The sequence below is a fragment of the Ornithodoros turicata genome, chromosome 4, assembly GCF_037126465.1.
Source record: "Ornithodoros turicata isolate Travis chromosome 4, ASM3712646v1, whole genome shotgun sequence".
Classification (NCBI taxonomy): domain Eukaryota; kingdom Metazoa; phylum Arthropoda; class Arachnida; order Ixodida; family Argasidae; genus Ornithodoros; species Ornithodoros turicata.
This window is the reverse complement of record NC_088204.1, coordinates 29,823,088-29,842,254: the sequence shown is the minus strand read 5'-3', so window position 1 is coordinate 29,842,254 and position 19,167 is coordinate 29,823,088. Positions and strand designations below refer to the sequence as shown.

Sequence of the window (19,167 nt, the reverse complement as noted above, 5' to 3'; positions counted from 1 at the left end):
GTCCTCATTCCGTCGCCATAGCCCCCTTTCTATACTTAATTCCTTGAACGTCACCTACATGCGTTCTCGTTTCCTGTGTAATCCCTTGGACTCGCGTTATGTTGCGTTCCTGATAACCCTGCGATTGTATTTATGTTCTTTTCATTTTTACCTGTATTTGCATCCTTTCCATCACTCTGTTACCCTCTCATGCCAAAACTCCCTCGCCAACTGTATATACGAGGGGTGTTTAAGTCACACCAGGACTTTCTGTCTCCTGAGTGTACAAATGGTTCGCGTTACTTCTTTTTCGTCATTTTCACACGGGACAAGCCTCCGCTTTCACCACGTGGTGGTCCACAGTTTGTGCCAAACAGAGGACATGTGCTAGACAAGATGGCCGACAACGAGGTGAGCGCGCACATCGAACATGTCATGATGTTTCTTGTGAATGAAGGCGTAAGGTCATCTTAAATTCGCAGAAGACTTCAGGCTCAGTATGGCCACGATGCACTTAGCCGCAGCAAAGTGTTTGAGTGGTGCAAACGGTTCCGAGACGGCCGTACATCAGTGCAGGACGATCCCGGCCGGGGCGGATCAGAGCCCAGTGTCAGAGTTCCTGAGAACATCAAACTTGTGGAGCGCCTGATCAAGCAAAGCAAAGAATATATATATACTATATATATATAGATACAAATATAAAAATGAGCAAATGCTCCATGGCTGCACGTGAGGCATATGTTTACTGTTCAAGCGTGCCACAATCCCAGCTGTGGACGGCCGTTTCGAGCTTCTTGGCTCTCATCGGCACAGCGTAGGGATGTGACACGCTCTTGGGTCGGCACAGACACTGTGTCTCTGCAAGACATCAATGTTTCCGGGTGTTAGCAACACCTCTGGAGGCCGCAGTGCAAAGCCAGTAAGTACAGATACAAATATAAAAATGAGCAAATGCTCCATGGCTGCACGTGAGGCATATGTTTACTGTTCAAGCGTGCCACAATCCCAGCTGTGGACGGCCGTTTCGAGCTTCTTGGCTCTCATCGGCACAGCGTAGGGATGTGACACGCTCTTGGGTCGGCACAGACACTGTGTCTCTGCAAGACATCAATGTTTCCGGGTGTTAGCAACACCTCTGGAGGCCGCAGTGCAAAGCCAGTAAGTACAGATACAAATATAAAAATGAGCAAATGCTCCATGGCTGCACGTGAGGCATATGTTTACTGTTCAAGCGTGCCACAATCCCAGCTGTGGACGGCCGTTTCGAGCTTCTTGGCTCTCATCGGCACAGCGTAGGGATGTGACACGCTCTTGGGTCGGCACAGACACTGTGTCTCTGCAAGACATCAATGTTTCCGGGTGTTAGCAACACCTCTGGAGGCCGCAGTGCAAAGCCAGTAAGTACAGATACAAATATAAAAATGAGCAAATGCTCCATGGCTGCACGTGAGGCATATGTTTACTGTTCAAGCGTGCCACAATCCCAGCTGTGGACGGCCGTTTCGAGCTTCTTGGCTCTCATCGGCACAGCGTAGGGATGTGACACGCTCTTGGGTCGGCACAGACACTGTGTCTCTGCAAGACATCAATGTTTCCGGGTGTTAGCAACACCTCTGGAGGCCGCAGTGCAAAGCCAGTAAGTACAGATACAAATATAAAAATGAGCAAATGCTCCATGGCTGCACGTGAGGCATATGTTTACTGTTCAAGCGTGCCACAATCCCAGCTGTGGACGGCCGTTTCGAGCTTCTTGGCTCTCATCGGCACAGCGTAGGGATGTGACACGCTCTTGGGTCGGCACAGACACTGTGTCTCTGCAAGACATCAATGTTTCCGGGTGTTAGCAACACCTCTGGAGGCCGCAGTGCAAAGCCAGTAAGTACAGATACAAATATAAAAATGAGCAAATGCTCCATGGCTGCACGTGAGGCATATGTTTACTGTTCAAGCGTGCCACAATCCCAGCTGTGGACGGCCGTTTCGAGCTTCTTGGCTCTCATCGGCACAGCGTAGGGATGTGACACGCTCTTGGGTCGGCACAGACACTGTGTCTCTGCAAGACATCAATGTTTCCGGGTGTTAGCAACACCTCTGGAGGCCGCAGTGCAAAGCCAGTAAGTACAGATACAAATATAAAAATGAGCAAATGCTCCATGGCTGCACGTGAGGCATATGTTTACTGTTCAAGCGTGCCACAATCCCAGCTGTGGACGGCCGTTTCGAGCTTCTTGGCTCTCATCGGCACAGCGTAGGGATGTGACACGCTCTTGGGTCGGCACAGACACTGTGTCTCTGCAAGACATCAATGTTTCCGGGTGTTAGCAACACCTCTGGAGGCCGCAGTGCAAAGCCAGTAAGTACAGATACAAATATAAAAATGAGCAAATGCTCCATGGCTGCACGTGAGGCATATGTTTACTGTTCAAGCGTGCCACAATCCCAGCTGTGGACGGCCGTTTCGAGCTTCTTGGCTCTCATCGGCACAGCGTAGGGATGTGACACGCTCTTGGGTCGGCACAGACACTGTGTCTCTGCAAGACATCAATGTTTCCGGGTGTTAGCAACACCTCTGGAGGCCGCAGTGCAAAGCCAGTAAGTACAGATACAAATATAAAAATGAGCAAATGCTCCATGGCTGCACGTGAGGCATATGTTTACTGTTCAAGCGTGCCACAATCCCAGCTGTGGACGGCCGTTTCGAGCTTCTTGGCTCTCATCGGCACAGCGTAGGGATGTGACACGCTCTTGGGTCGGCACAGACACTGTGTCTCTGCAAGACATCAATGTTTCCGGGTGTTAGCAACACCTCTGGAGGCCGCAGTGCAAAGCCAGTAAGTACAGATACAAATATAAAAATGAGCAAATGCTCCATGGCTGCACGTGAGGCATATGTTTACTGTTCAAGCGTGCCACAATCCCAGCTGTGGACGGCCGTTTCGAGCTTCTTGGCTCTCATCGGCACAGCGTAGGGATGTGACACGCTCTTGGGTCGGCACAGACACTGTGTCTCTGCAAGACATCAATGTTTCCGGGTGTTAGCAACACCTCTGGAGGCCGCAGTGCAAAGCCAGTAAGTACAGATACAAATATAAAAATGAGCAAATGCTCCATGGCTGCACGTGAGGCATATGTTTACTGTTCAAGCGTGCCACAATCCCAGCTGTGGACGGCCGTTTCGAGCTTCTTGGCTCTCATCGGCACAGCGTAGGGATGTGACACGCTCTTGGGTCGGCACAGACACTGTGTCTCTGCAAGACATCAATGTTTCCGGGTGTTAGCAACACCTCTGGAGGCCGCAGTGCAAAGCCAGTAAGTACAGATACAAATATAAAAATGAGCAAATGCTCCACGCTCCATATATATATATATGTTTGTAAGTCAAACATCGCCATGCCAGTACTGGATAGCTGTTTCGGCCTTCTGGGTCTCATCAGCAGTACGCAGGCAGGCAACGTTTGAGCGGATGGCGTCAGAAGGTGACGTGGCACGTGATGCCTCCCGTCCCGTTTTTGTCCCTTATATATATATATATATATCTTTGTCGATGCGCGTAACTTGGGATGGGAGAGGATAAAACTAATGTGTAACCTAACGTTTTGGAGGGGGCGATTGGCAAAGGGGGGCATCGCCCCCCTTTGGACCCACAACTGCTTGGAGCGATGAGAGTAGGCGGTAATCTGTTGTCCAGATAGACCGCTTTCAGGCCCAGATAAGGTGAAGGTTCCATGAGAGTCTGCGTTCGAGAAGTGCGTATTTCTGGTTTCGACTGATTTGCACTGCGAAATTTGGCAATTTATATCTCAAGATACGTTCGCGTTTCAGGGTGTTTTAGCAAGTACAAGGGATTCGATTGATTATCGTCACCAGTTGTTGTCTCGCATGCACAGAAGACATCTAATTAGTAAGTTAATTAAGAAAATTTAGCTAATTAGACGTCTAGTAGTTGCGTACGCTGTCCTACAGGATGTCCGCCTGATCGTACAACCCCCCTGCCAAAATGGCGTCGGCGGCTCTCAAAGGCTTTTTATAAACGCCTGTAACCAATAAAAAAAAATCTTGTATCAGACCAATCACAAACGGAAAGAGTGGAGCGAATTGAATACCATATCTGCTCAACGCCATTCATTGATGTCACTTTTCATTCTCCGTTGTATGTCCATATCTCATGAACGAAACTCCATTGGCTTGCGACATACGATCTTTGCGGAAACATAATTTAAATGTGTAATTTCGGAATTTTCAATGTCTGACCTCAGCGAGGTTTCGGTAACAAAAACTTCGAGGTCGTGTTGCAGAATAGCACTTTCCAGATGTTTGGGCTTAGTTTGTGTACGACGAAGTCAAAAGAAAAATTGCAAAAAGACAAGACAAAGGTGCTTCGTAGCGTTAGCCTCATATACGTCGTTGACCATACTACAAACGGGTGTGCCATATTTTGCATAGTATTAACCCTACAGGGTGCGGCAAGGTCTTCAGACACATTTCCAGAACTCGTGAAAAATCGTATGCATGCCTAATAACATCGAAATATGGTACGCTTCCTTAGACTTTATGAGATGTTTCCAGAAAGTACAAACTTCAATCTATACGCCCACCACGTTCCGAGAAACGAGTCGAAGAATATCGGGGCCCGTGCATTCTGAATGCCCTATACTGCTCTCGCTATGCTTAGTGCGTGAGGAGTTCTCTCCGTTCCACGCCGTATACCGGGTGCAATGGGCTGTGCGCAAAAACGGAACTTATCTTGCTCCACAGACAGAGCGGCGAACAGGCGAGCTGCTGGTGAGGATAATCCACTAGTGATACCCTGATATTGGGGGAGCGGGAAAGTTAACAGAGCACAGCACAAAATCTCACGCAGTCCACCGCATGCACGTGGTTTAGATCGTTACATCTCAACGCTGTACGAGCGTAGTGGCTGTGCTGAAGTGATGAGCGGACTTCCACGATGACGTCATGATGCTTGCCTCCAGTTGGATATTGCAGAATCCAAGAGCAATAATATGAGAAACAAGAAGAGCGGCAGGTCGGGAGCCCGAAGTACCAGAGCAGATGAAGCAGACGACGCAGCTTCCTCTCTTATAGTTCGGGCTTCCGACCTAACGAGGAGCAACGAGGAGCGAACGATATCCGAAATTTTCGACAGCTTGCTTCGACATTGCGCTCCGGTCGTGATGGTACCTTTCATGTCACTTGACAACATCAGCTACGTTAGTTTCGTTTTCGGGCACAGTGCCAGAACACCCGGTATGACATGGAACGGAGAGAACTGCTCACGCACTAAGCCTAGCGACAGCGGTATATGGCTGTAACGTCCGAGCAAAAACCAAGCGTTTAATGAATAGCAAAATGGGCCCGCATACGGTGGGTCCAGATTCCAAGACCGAACTCAGAGCTCCCTGCCCGAGCTCAAGGTCATCAGCGTCTCGCCCAAGCTCTTGGCGATGGTGATGACACCCCTAAAGCAGCCAGCGGCCGCTACACTATCCCCTCCAACAGAAGAGCGTTCGCGTCCCGCGAACGTGTCAGCAGTGTTCGCCTGGTATCGTTGAGGCTGTCGCAGGGTCGCCCTTGGGCGTAAACGCATTGGTCCACAGCGACGGTCTGGACTCCCGTGGGAGTCATCGGATTGATCTTCAGGGACTCCGACTTCAGAACTACCCTCAGAGATACTTTTGTCAGAGCTTCCGTAGTCGGGGTCGACGTTGCTTAGCAGTTCGCGCACATCCCCAGACAGACGACCGTCGGAGCTTGCAGAGTCGGGGTCGACACCACTCAGCACAGGGTGTGTCCCGTCATCCAGCGCGGTCGAAGGAGTGGTGTGGTGTGGGACTGGCGTTTCATGATCTTGCGTATCGTCCAAGCACTGCAGAGCCAGGTTTTCTTCGTGGGAAAAATTGAGTGGAGTACCCCCAAGGCGCTCAGTATGACAGGGTAGCGTAACGTCACAATCGGAACTCCCGTCGCGGAGCGGGACGGTGTGCGGTGAGGAAGGGTGAGCCAGCGGAGCCAACGAGCGGTCTGCAGTGCAGCCCGGAGACTCAACCGGATAGGGTTTCAGGCGATTGTGATGGACGACGGGACGCTTCCTACGATGCTCGGCGTGCTGTAAGCGGTAGACATTGTTGGGCAACTTCTTGAGAATGGTGTACGGCCCTTGCCATGGTAACCGAAGCTTGGCAGACTGTCCCCGCGGCACAGCTGGGCTGTGGAGCAAAACTGTCTCCTTCGGAGTACTTCAGCTCGGCCGTCGTGCGGTCATAGTTTGTCTTCTGCCGGGATTTGCTCCGGACATCATTGGATATTGCTGCTTGACGTGCTGCTTGCAGGGATCGTCGAATAGCCTCCACGTCGGCGGGTGCTGCAGGGTCAGCGTGGTTGGAACGCGTCGACAATGCCATCCACCGGTAGCACGGGCTCGCGGCCGAACAAAAGGTAGTAGGGAGCGTATCCCGTGGAGTCGTGCACGCTAGAACGGTATGCCATCATTATCATCGGTAGGTAGGTGTCCCAATCTCGTTGGTTCTCGTCCACGTAAGCACTCAGCATAGCCAAGAGGGTGCGGTTAAAACGTTCGACGAGGCCATCTGACTGAGGGTGGTAGGCGGTCGTTCTAGTCTTCGTAATACCCAGAATTGAGCACATGTCGCGGAAGACGGCGCTCTCGAACGATCGTCCCTGGTCAGAATGGATTGAACCCGGGAGCCCGAAGCGGGAGAAGAAGTGGCCGATGAGGCAAGTGGCAATGGCGTCGCTGCGTTGTGACGACATGGGAAAGGCCTCCACCCAGCGAGTACAGTAGTCGGAGACAACAAGGATATACCTGTGGCCACGGTAGCGTTTGCGGTAGCGGACCTAGGAAATCAAGGGCAATTCGCTGGAACGGAGAAGTGCTGATTTCCGTCACTAGGGGTGCTCGGGGCTTGGTTGGGGGCGGCTTCCTGGAAGAGCATTTCAGGCATTTCGCGCACCAATCAGACACATTGGAGGAAGGACATTGGACACATTGGACATTGGAAGGACACACAGGAAGGACATTGAATTCGAAGAGACCCGCGTGGGTGGTGAATGCGGTCTTCTGGCGTGACTCCGCGTCCATTTCTACTTGCCAGTATCCCGAAGCAAGGTCGAGAGTGCTGAAATACGTGGCGCCGTTGAGGTGATCTATGGTACCGTCGATTCGCGGAAGGGGAAACGTGTCTTTGCGGGTGACAGCGTTGAGCCGACGGTAATCCACGCAGGAACGAAGCGTACCATCTTTTTTGCGGACTAGGACAATTGGGGATGCCCAAGGACTGTCGGAAGGTTGGATGACGTCCATGTCCATCATGGCTGATATTTTCTCGTCCACGGTGTCCCGTCCATTAGGTGGCATTCGGCGAGGCCGCTGTTTAATGGGAGGGGCATCTTGGCTGTCGATAGTATGACGGGTTAAAGACGTCCATCCGAGATCCCAGTCACCCTGAGATACGATATCTTCGAATGCGTAAATAAGGTCAAGTAGAGAGTTGCGATGGCACGGCACTAAGTCTTGGGTGCATTGGACAGAGAGCGTCAAGTCTTAAGGAGTTAGCAGCGGCTGCGGTGAGCGGGGAGGAAGGGGTAGGTCTGGAGGTGTGATCTGCGAGGACGTTCACGGGGAAGTGCTGATGGAGCAGATGAAGGCTGGCCAGGGTCGTACCATTGTAAAGGGTGATGGCTTCGGAGGAGGGATTGCTGACAAGCACGGAAACACTGTGGTGGCCATCAGACAGGGAGAAAGTAGCCAATACTTGTTTCTTCTGGAACTGTCTGGGTTAAACGACAGACGAGGTCTGGTCTGGGTTAAACGACGGCGGGACCAGAGAGCGGGATGGTCGAGGTATGCTGGGTACGTGCGTCCAAGAAGCGCTGGGAATGGGGGCGAAGAACCGAAGTCGCTTCAAGAGTGAGGGTAATGGGCTGGAGGGCTGATGAGCCGAGGCAAGTCTTGAGGGTACGGGAGGCAAAGTCGATGGCGCAGCGGTGTTGAACCAGAAAGTCGCAGCCGAGGATACACTCATGCAAGATACCACGGACGACATAGACGGGATGAATTGTAGTGGTTCCGGGCACAGATATCTTCATATAGAAGACTCCTGTGATGTCAAGCGGGTTGGTGTTAAGGTCGACAACGTGCGGGGGGCTTCCGCAAGACGGGAGTGAGTGTTTGAACGGCATCATGCCCCAAACGGCGGAATTCACTATGGTGACGCTAGACCCAGAGTCCAGGAGCATACGCACAGGCACGCCTTCAACGCTTCCGGAAGCGGTGACCAAAACGTGATGCGCATATGGGGCCTGCTGCGGCGGCGTCCCGAACGAGGCCGTGCTGGGGACGCCATTTAGTTTTCCGATGGCCGTGGCAAGCGATCGCCGCCACGTCGCTGTGCAGGCTGTCGCCGTGAGCGGTGTGGGCATGACCGGGCGAAGTGGCCGTGATCGCCACAGTCGTAACAGACAGAGCTGGGCTGACGTGAGATGCACAAGGCGTCGACCCTCGAGACCCTTGCGAGACCTTCCATGGTGTCAGCGTCGCGCTGGACCGGCTGTCGAGATGCGGAAGAACTCGTGGGAGGCAGGCTTGTGGTTGCAGCAGTTGACAGCGAACCAGGAAGCTGGCGGAGGGCGATGACGCGGGCGGCGGCTTGGAGGGCGTCAGAAAACGTGGCGGGATTGGCGGACGTGACTTTATCACGCGTCCCACGTTCGAGTCCGAGAACGAACTGATCCCTCACCATGGTGTCTCGCATTGCCGCCGACGAGTCTGGGTACGCCTTGTCGTAGAGGTCGAAAAGATCGTACCCGAAGGTGTCGAGGGCCTCTTCACCACGATGAATGAAGGCGCGAAAATTGGCTGCCGCCAATATGCGCAGAGCAGAAGGAGAACACTTAGAGGACAAAGCCGCACGCAGATTCGAGTACGTTTCTTTTTCAGTCGTCGTGAAATGATCGTAAATCCCCTTTGAGCCCGACCACGTAGCCGCGCCGGCAAAACCAGCAACTTCCTTTCATCAGACCACGAATTAGCTGCAGCGAAAGCGGAGAAGTGCTTCTCCCAAGAGTCGAAATCTCCGTCCCCCGAGTACGTATCGGGCAGGAGAAATTGTTGAGGGCAGGCTGCATCCGGGGCCGTCATCCCACCGCTGCCACCAAGTGTAACGTCCGAGCAAAAACCAAGCGTTTAATGAATAGCAAAATGGGCCCGCACACGGTGGGTCCAGATCCCAAGACCGAACTCAGAGCTCCCTGCCCGAGCTCAAGGTCATCAGCGTCTCGCCCAAGCTCTTGGCGATGGTGATGACACCCCTAAAGCAGCCAGCGGCCGCTACACGGCATTCAAAATTCGTAGGCTCCGGCATTCTTCGACTCGTATCTCGGAATATGTTGACTGTATAAATGAAAGCTTGTGTTTTTTTAGAACTTCTGACAAAACTACGGTAGTGTACCAAATTTCGCTGTTATTAGACATGCATACGATTTTTAACGCATGCAGCCAACTGCCGAAGCACAAGTGGATGCAATTTTACATCGGCGTGTTAAATCGAACCTCGCTGCAATCGCTGCCGTCTTTGAGGCGCCCACAAGATCGGTCCAACAGCAAGGACTGTTAAAAACCTCAAGTGAAAATTGAAATTCATGTTTTCAAGTCATAAACAGTTTCACAGTTTTCATTTCGAACTTTTTTTCTCTCTGTCGATGATTTGCGCCCGGAGAGGCGCAAATCCCCGCCCCTCTATGCTCCGGCGCTGTGCTTACCATACTCAATAACACCAAAGCGGGCGTCGTTATTTTTAGTTCGTATGATATATTCAATGAATCAGAAATATACTGAATTATTAGACAAAATTCGTACAAAATTAGAACAAAAACTCGCAGGTTGCAAAATCAAAGGCGTATCTGCGAGGTCTCAGACTGACCGGAGGTCCGTCGGATGTTCGTGAAGTCGTCATAGCGAATGAAATGCGCATTTTAGCGACGTCAAAGCTTAGCACAGCGGACGCGCCGGAGCTACACAAATCGAAGCCACATAGGTTAGTTTATGGCCGCGAGAGACTCGGATAGTCCAGTTATGAGACCAAGTTCTGGGTAACGCAGCCTGAGGAACACAGAAATAGAAGAGCAGTAAATCTCACCTTTTGTAGGTTGGCTTGCGGGAGAAGCTGAAAAGTAAAGACACAGCATTGATTACGTTTGTTGAGCAAATTGCGACGAAGGTTTCACAATAACGAACAGTTTTGCAGTGCCACGATGCACAGGTCCAGATAACGAGTTGTATCCCGCTCATAATGTGCTGAAATATTCGTGTGCATGCAAACATACACACACTCACACAAAATCGTTCGTGCATCATCCAAGAAGGGACGAGTCCATGTTCCTTCGTAGGTGCTTCCAGGCACCATTTACTACATATGTTATATCTGAGCTGAAAGCAAATTTGGTGCAAAAGCAGAAAAGCTTTGCTTCACTTAGCGTCAGGTACACTGGGCGTTTATATTTATTAGCTCGGAGGCGCTCAGAGCGGATGGGTCGTAACGGAGCTGGCTCCAAGGCGTATGTGAATTGGTCCAGGTACGCTCGCTCTGTGTTTAGATATTCACTCAGAGTGACCTCCGAGGCAGCCCCTTTCGCACGATCTTGGAGGGCGAGCTCGCAGATTCTTCCCACAATTTCTGATCTAGAGGATGACGGGCATTTTGAAAATTTGAAATCGTTTTCTTCTAGAACCTCTTGACTGCCCGCCCACCCGAATCAGATTGTGGAATTAGTTGTAGGCGCTTATATTTTGCCCCTGGTGTAAAAAAAAAAATGAGAAAAGAATTGGGAATGAAACATAGCTAACAACTTTATGTGACACAGGTTTTCGGGCAGAGTCTACGCTTCTTCAGCCAACATATATGCAACATGGAATGGCATGTGATTGGTATAGCTGGAGAGGATCGTGCTAAGTGCGTGTGTGTTTGTCCGTGTAACGCATGCAGTCTGGTGTTTTGTTACAAAGTAATAAACAGTGCCCTGCGACCAGCACCCTCTGGAAGCAGACCACACGACCATACTTGCTGCGCAAGCGCAGTGTCGTTCTCGCTCGGTCGCATACGAAATTTTCTTCTATCCTCGGTTGCCGCCAACGGATCGGTTTCCAGTTCGATGACGCACTTCCGCTTAGCTCGCGACCTACTCCGACCGAATAAACATGAACGCCCATCATTTCTACGGACCTTCCACAACAGCTGAGTCAATGTATGGTTTCCGGATGTGAACTGAAAACAGGACTCTGCACGCGTGCTTCGCGTGAGATTGCGTAAGAGTCAGCCCCGATAATATCCCGACAAACAGATGCCGTGCTAACATGTGGCTAGAAACCTATACAGTCTAAACTCGTTATTATGACACTCGTTAATACGACATCCTCACTTTGTGACCGGTTTTCTAGGGAACCGTTTTTTTCCCATAGAAACACCATATAACTCACCCTCGTTATTATGACAACTCGTTAATCCGACTGTGACCGAAATTTTGAGGACGGACCAAGGGGAACACGTGTATTCTGCCCTCGTTATTATGACCGCCGACTGTTGACCTCGTCGACCATGAACAAAGTTTCGAGAACGAACGGCGGGAAACCCCGGTGTTCTGTCCCAATTGTGACCACCGACTGTTGACCCTGCGGCGTTTGTGATTGTGATCCACCAAGACTATCAGTGGCCTCGTGTGACGCATGTGTGGACAACGTCGAACAAAGCACACCCACGCAATAGAGACAGTGGAGAGCTTGCAAATTGAAAGTGCTACGAAACAGACAGTTCTGACGGATTTCTTTCGCAAATAAATTGTAAATCAGCAACTGAGTCGTCTTCATTTTAGTACAGCATGTAGCATGTCCTCAAACCTGAAGAAGTGCAGCCTACTGCACGAAAGTCTTGTTTTTAATGTATATAGTAAACAGCTGATGCTCTTAACCGTCTTTGTTATTTTTGATTCTGCATCGCCGGAAACTTGCACATTGTTTTTCTTCATTGTTTTTCTTCACGTTCTACAGCATGTAGCAGTAGATCCACACAGGTGTATGTGACATTCGCCCCTAGGTCATTGATTACGTAAAGCCATCGCGACACGCATGCTGGTGAGCACTATCAGCTTTATCAGCTTATCAGCCGACATGTTTTTCCCGCTTCTTGCCCACCAGAGCAATATATAGCCTGGAACCAGCCTGCTCGTGACGTCACATATTTGTAAACAGAGAGGTCTATATTCGTCACATGTTTGTAAACGGAGAGCCGTTCTTTTTTTCCCCTTTTCCGCGAGTGGCTTGGGTTTTGGCGTGGCGTGGCTTAGGGCTGTTCATTATACCTCGTGTAAGGACATATTACGTTGCTACAACCACAAAGGAAACCAGTCAGCTTCACGAGGTATTGCGTCGTCGTTTCGCTACTACGGGCAACGTACATGTGGAAGTGGCAGCATGTACCGAAACAGTAACCAAAAGCGTCCCCACGGCGAAATTCGCAAATTGCATGCTAGGGGTTTTATCGATTGAACTTAGTCTTACCTGCGGGACAAGAGCATTCTCTCGACGGCGGCGGCGGCGTTGTTGCTTCGCTCTTTTCAGTAGTGCCTTTTTTCTCGCGCGAGGATATGTGTGCCTTAATGAAAATATGTAGGAGGTAGCCTGTTAGGATTAGTACTCCCGCAATTCCACATGCGATGGCTGCATTCCGAGCAGTCGGAGAGGGCACGTACGCAAACTTCATCTTGGAAGGGGTTTTTCTTCTTCTCACGAGATGACCTGTACCCTCAATCTTCTTCCCTTTCTTTAGATAGAGGAATGACCATCATAGCGAACTCAAAGCATCGCGACGAAACACGACAATAACCGTCATCAAAATAAAGCTGTTGTGTTTAGAGCTATAACTATAGATAAAGTACAAGAGGTGATTGTATTTGAAAAAAAAAAAAAAAAAAAAGAAACATATTTTCTGAATCGGAATTTCGCCCTTACAATGTCGCCTCGCTTTGCAGCTCGTCAGCGTCTTCGCGCCGCTAGCGGGATGACCACACCATTGTACTGGCTGGCAACATGATTTACATCCATGATCATCCTCTGATGATGATGCATCCTCTCCGCTCATTTGCATAGTGGAATTTGATACTTGCACAGATACTTCACGTTGTGCGCTCGTTTTAGGATTATAATGCGTTAAGTGTTAAAGGTAAAGGACCAAGTGTTAAAGGTCAGCTATGCCGATATCCTAAATAGTCGAAACGGTTGTGATATTCTGCTCTCCATCCATTCTGCTCTGCATCCAACTCTCCTTAAAATACACCTTCGTTCTCCCAGTTCGGCACAGTACCATGTAAAAAATGAAATAAAAAAAACAGCTAATTTATTCTGAAACACACATGGGCACAGCAGTGTTTATGACGTAGAAGCACCCGAACGGGCGCTGTGACGTGTATGCGCTTTCGTACTTTTCGGTGGATTCCAGCTACGGCTATTCGTGGCTTCACGTATCTGTGCTTGAAGATTTGAAGATCGCGGACAGCCGGATTGCACTGGTTCCGCGATGAGTAAACAGTGCAGCAGCTGGGAACTCATTCGTGAACCAAGCTTTGTGCGATGTTGTAACCGGAATTCGTCGTTTGTGTTTTGTGTCGAACAATTTGTATCAAGTCACGTCTGCGTTAGCCGCTTTACAGCACTTGCAAAGTGTAGGGTCAATTACCTTTGGAAATTCACTGACGTTTCGACGGCCGTTTTAGCAACAAAATGCCGACAATGTTTTATTTTTGCAGGAAAAATGCATGCTATGTATTTGAGAAACCGCCTAATGCTATGGAACAAGTTTTACGTACGATTTATCAGTGCGTAACACCGTCGACGATGTTATGGAACGAGGAGCATCGTAAAACAAAATACCAATCGAATTTTAAGCATTTTGTGGGATTCTGTGCATTTTCCAGAAGTTTTCTTTGAATCGCACACTCCCATGTCATGCTGTGTCGCGTAGCACGCTACAAACTACTGCGTTTAATGTCTAACATCTCGATATTGTTTTTAATGAGCATCGCAGCACAAAAGCATGCACACGTAAGCTCCAGAAACCATGTGGCTGCACACCATGCATAGGCAAAATAAATACCAGAGCACATATTGCCACATAGAAATGGTGTTGTTAGAAATGTGGGGTCTGAAGGGTTATGGCATAGCATAGATCCTAGAAACCAAATCAGTGAATACACCTTATCGCTCTGTAGAGAGCTATTTCAACTCACAACTCAGCCCATGGGATGTAAAAATGTTAGAGGCAATTTATGTGTCATGGGTGACATCACTGGCCAGTCTCGAAATTAATTCCGTATTCAGGAAGTATTGCATAGATCACTTCGTATTTAATATTTATCATGTAGGACAAGACAACAATATTTATCATGTAGGACAATTTGTAACATGCAACCATGTCTCCAGCATTCTCGACTGCCCCTTATCTTTACAGTTAGAGACACGTTACCAAACGATTCGGAAAGGGTAGTCTTACAGGGCCCGTGTAACTCGAGTCTTCATGCAACTTATGCTTTAGCATACCCATCCCACATGATGTACAATTATATATGCTTTGACATTATTATCTATCTAATCTTCTGAACCATGTATGTGGCTGCATACGAAATTATTTTTTATGCGCATGCTGTACCTTCCTAGTCATACATGTGCACACGAATGTGAATGTGAATGTGAATAACAGTGAATATATGTGAATTGACAAAAAACAATACTAGACTCTACCATCATTGAGCCCCTTTAACTTTACAACTGTTATGTCTGGTGAACAGGGAATACCTCACTAGAGAAGACGGCATTTATGTTTTGTTTGGCAAGCCAATAAATCTCTTTATTTACATTTTCCATCAATCATCAATGTTGGGACCTGGTGCATATATAAATGTCAATAAGGAAAGTACTTCCAAATTATTCCTATGTACTCAGATGCAGGTATGAAAACTCTCGTTTTGTACCTCAGCACAGTACAGTTTCAAAATTAACGAACTGTACAACATCTTAAAATATCTCAAGAGGGGAACTACATCAAGCTCCAATAATAGGCTAGACAATCAAAGCTCCAAAAGACAAAGTAGTTCCAGAAAAATCTGAATAATTGGTTGCCTTTGTGATGTGTACTACTATGTACAGTTCATGAATTGAACATGTTACCTCATAGCATTGCCTCCATGTGAGCACCGGAACAGGCAGCTTTCCAGCTCGCTCTTTTTGTGTTTTTCTATGGTATTTTCTTTTTTTTACATAGCAAACATAGCCATAGTGAAACACAAGCAGCCAAGAACAGGATGAGGCGGCTACAACATAACTGCTAGCTCTCAACTATTTTTTAGCAGACTCTGGAATATACACGCACATGCTGCTAAAGAAATGAACATTTAACCAACAGAATCACAGACAAGAAAAAAACGGGGTTATATCCCCCTCTCCTCATTATATTTAACAAGCAGCTGCTGTATCACCCTGAGTGTGCCCGTGCGTTCCCTTTGAGATTACGTATCCCCGACAGAGGAAAATCCAACCGCGGACTGCTTACACATGCATCTGTCTTGGATTTCTCTTGTTGTTTGAACGCAGCCTTGATCTCTGTGTTCTGGAAATTTAGGGAGCATCCAGATTCCCTACAGTGTATTGGCAAGTTTCTCGAGGTCATCAAAAGTCTGTCCTTGGCTGCCTGTGTTTCACTATGGCTCTCAGATACAAACTACCCCATTTCAACACAGTAGGAAACACAGATTTGTAAATAACATCGGTTGATTGCACTGTACGTACTCCCCATTTAAAGGATCATAGTGGATACTACATCTTGTGCGAGAATGTCAGGAACACAAAAAAAGCTAGATTTGACATCACTCTTACGTCGTAGTAGTAGTATTTGTGTAAAGCTATGCAATTCCTGTCCACCAAATAATTTAAACCATATGTATCATCTGCAAGCATGATAATCATCAACCACTGTATCCTCATGAGGTGATGAGAGTTTGTCATCCCAAGGAGACTCCCTTGCAAATGTCCTTAGGGTTGCTCACCCCTGCACAAACAAACAAACAAACAAACAAACAAACAAACAAACAAACAAACAAACAAACAAACAAACAAACAAACAAACAAACAAACAAACAAACAAACAAACAAACAAACAAACAAACAAACAAACAAACAAACAAACAAACAAACAAACAAACAAACAAACAAACAAACAAACAAACAAACAAACAAACAAACAAACAAACAAACAAACAAACAAACAAACAAACAAACAAACAAACAAACAAACAAACAAACAAACAAACAAACAACAAACAAACAAACAAACAAACAAACAAACAAACAAACAAACAAACAAACAACAAACAAACAAACAAACAAACAAACAAACAAACAAACAAACAAACAAACAAACAAACAAACAAACAAACAAACAAACAAACAAACAAACAAACAAACAAACAAACAAACAAACAAACAAACAAACAAACAAACAAACAAACAAACAAACAAACAAACAAACAAACAAACAAACAAACAAACAAACAAACAAACAAACAAACAAACAAACAAAGCTTTAATGACAAGAAATTGATAGTCATGTTTACTTTATAATGATTTTGCACAACAGAAACAAGACGGTTGAAAGTATCTAAATTTTAATGAGACAAGACTTTCGCACAGAAGGCTGCACTTCTTCAGGTCTAACATCAAGTTACAAAATTCCAGAACATATAAGACATGTTGTAAGGTAGATATCAAGTAGAGCGAGGGGTGGTACAAACATACAAATATAAATACAAACATATATAATAAAATAAAAAGGGGATACGACTCCATCAGTTTCAAACAGGCAAGGGATGAGTTGTGTAGCATAATACATGAATGACCACGGTGGCCAGGTCAGTATTTGGCAGAAAAGACATTCAGGGAAACAGTGCTACAGTGTCTTGACAACTCAACCCTTGCCGGCTTGAAACTGATGAAGTGGTAGCCCCTTTTTATTTTATTATATATGTTTGTATATTTATTTTTATATTTGTACCATGCATGTTTTATATATCCTGGGATTTTGTAACTTCATGTTAGACCTTAAGATGTGCAGTCTTCTGCACGAAAGTGTCGTCCCATGAAAATTTAGATGCTCTCAACCAGGGTGTCGAACCGAAACGTTTTTCGTTCCGGTTTTCGTTCCGGTTACATCATAAACGATCCGGTACCGGTTCTGCTCCGGACCAAAAAAATAACGGTTCAAACCGGTTATTAACCGGTTCCGCTCCTGCTGGGAATATTCATCCCCATAACAAAAAATCAATGTTACAAAATGTAAACCCGCTTATTCCGCATACATGGTATTTAATATTAATAGACAGCTGTGAAATTGGTAGCTCCTGGTTCCTGTAGGTTACTGTCTGTTCAAATGGGCTTTCTCCTTTCTTGAAGCGCATGCTACAAACGAACTTGCTTGTCGAGATGTCATACGTAAAGTACAGGGTGTGTGCAGAAAAACGTGACCCGCATTTAGGCCCATAGCTTGTTGCCTACCTAACTAACGAACTTCCGGTGGCGCATGAAGGCGCATTTATGCGTTCGAAATCTGCAGAAAAATTCTGGAAGCCATACTCAGCTTAAAAAATAAACGGGACTACGGAAACATCGGCTTCCGTGCATCAGAATAGGGCAACATGGTGGACAACAGGGTGTATGTGAAAGGGCAACATGGTGGATGTAGGAGAGATGTGTTCAAGTACCGCTAGGGGAGCAAATCGAAACGATGTCCCACATGGGATGCTCATCGGCAGTACCCCTAGCGGTGCCTGCACATAACTCTCCTGAGACCGAAATGCACTACCATGCACTGACATGACCGCCCTATTCTAATGCATGGAAGCCCATGTTTTCGCGCTCTGTTTATTTTTTTACACTGAGTATGGCTTCCAGGATTTTTTTGTAGCTTTCGCACGCATAAATACGCCGTCGCGCGCCACCGGAAGTTCCTCGGCTAAGTAGACAACGAGTTACATGTAAAAATGCGTGTCACGTTTTTCTGCACACACCCTGTACTTTCTTGCTGGATTGGAGCGATCGCGTCCCATCCGAATGTGTGTTGCTACTGTCTAGCCAGCAAGCACCACCGCACGAGTACGACGAAAATCGAGGAACATCTTCACTCACAAACGCATTCGACGGCTCCGTTTTATTTTCTTCGTGTCCCGTCCAAAAGAGTTGCCACTTCGCACGAGCTTGCCCTCGCGTATACGTAAATGTATTCAACTTAGCTGCTCTCAAACAAGGGACGCGTTGCGCGACATTACCGATAAAGAAGCCGTTATGCAGCCTTCTTGGGTCGCTGTTTAGTTGAGGAGAGTTTGGGGGGATCAAAATAAAACGAACACTACGGCACATTGCTAGAGAGTCATATGTACCTCTAAGTCTGTGTGCGTGCGCGAACGATAAACCATTACAAAGGGAGCCTAAGGGACATAGTATACCGATATACATTCCTCCGTAACCGTAACCCTCGTATAGTATCCGTGACATGACTTCAGAGCACATGACGTCTGTTTCATTCGCCTATCCGTAGTTCAAACCGGCGAAGTTTTTTCTTGGACCGAAAACCGTTAAATATATTTTTCGGTTTCCCTCCTGAGCGAAAAAAAAACGTATACGGTTTCGATTCCGTTCCAGTTCGCACCAAAATAGCGTTTTTTTTTTTTTGGTTTTCGGTTCCGGTTTTCGGTTCGCTCCGACACCCTGCTCTCAACTGTCTTCTTTCTGTTGTGAATCTCTATCGCACGATACTTGCACATTGCTCTTCTACCTACTATGATTGTGCAGTAAGATTATGGACTTTGGATAAAAAGACTACAAATCTCTGCTCAAGTATTTTTGCAAAGTGAACAGCATGTATGCAGTATGCACACAGTATTTGTGGAGTAAACCCACTAAAAATGTAATGAATGTGGCATTGCCCACAGTAATGCACCAAGTGCAACACAAGTATTGTAGGATCCAGGTATTACATAGGTAGGTAGCTTACATACCAATCCAGTACCACTATCCAGTGTGTCGTTGCGAATAATAAATAGTTCCCATTTTTCGTAGCTCTCAGAACACAGGAAGTG

The 19,167-nt window shown here is 47.4% G+C and overlaps 1 protein-coding gene across 1 annotated transcript in view; it reads right to left on the bottom strand.

Annotated features, from left to right (window-relative positions):
• LOC135392259 (uncharacterized) overlaps positions 1 to 12,784 on the bottom strand; it is a 34,306-nt gene extending 21,522 nt beyond the window's left edge. The window contains exons 1-3 of the mRNA XM_064622977.1: positions 12,739 to 12,784; positions 12,548 to 12,641; positions 10,134 to 10,160 (exon numbers count right to left, since the gene is read on the bottom strand). The gene's annotated coding sequence lies outside the window, so the exon portion shown is untranslated. The remainder of the gene's footprint in view (positions 1 to 10,133; positions 10,161 to 12,547; positions 12,642 to 12,738) is intronic.
• Between the last annotated feature and the right edge of the window lie 6,383 nt (positions 12,785 to 19,167).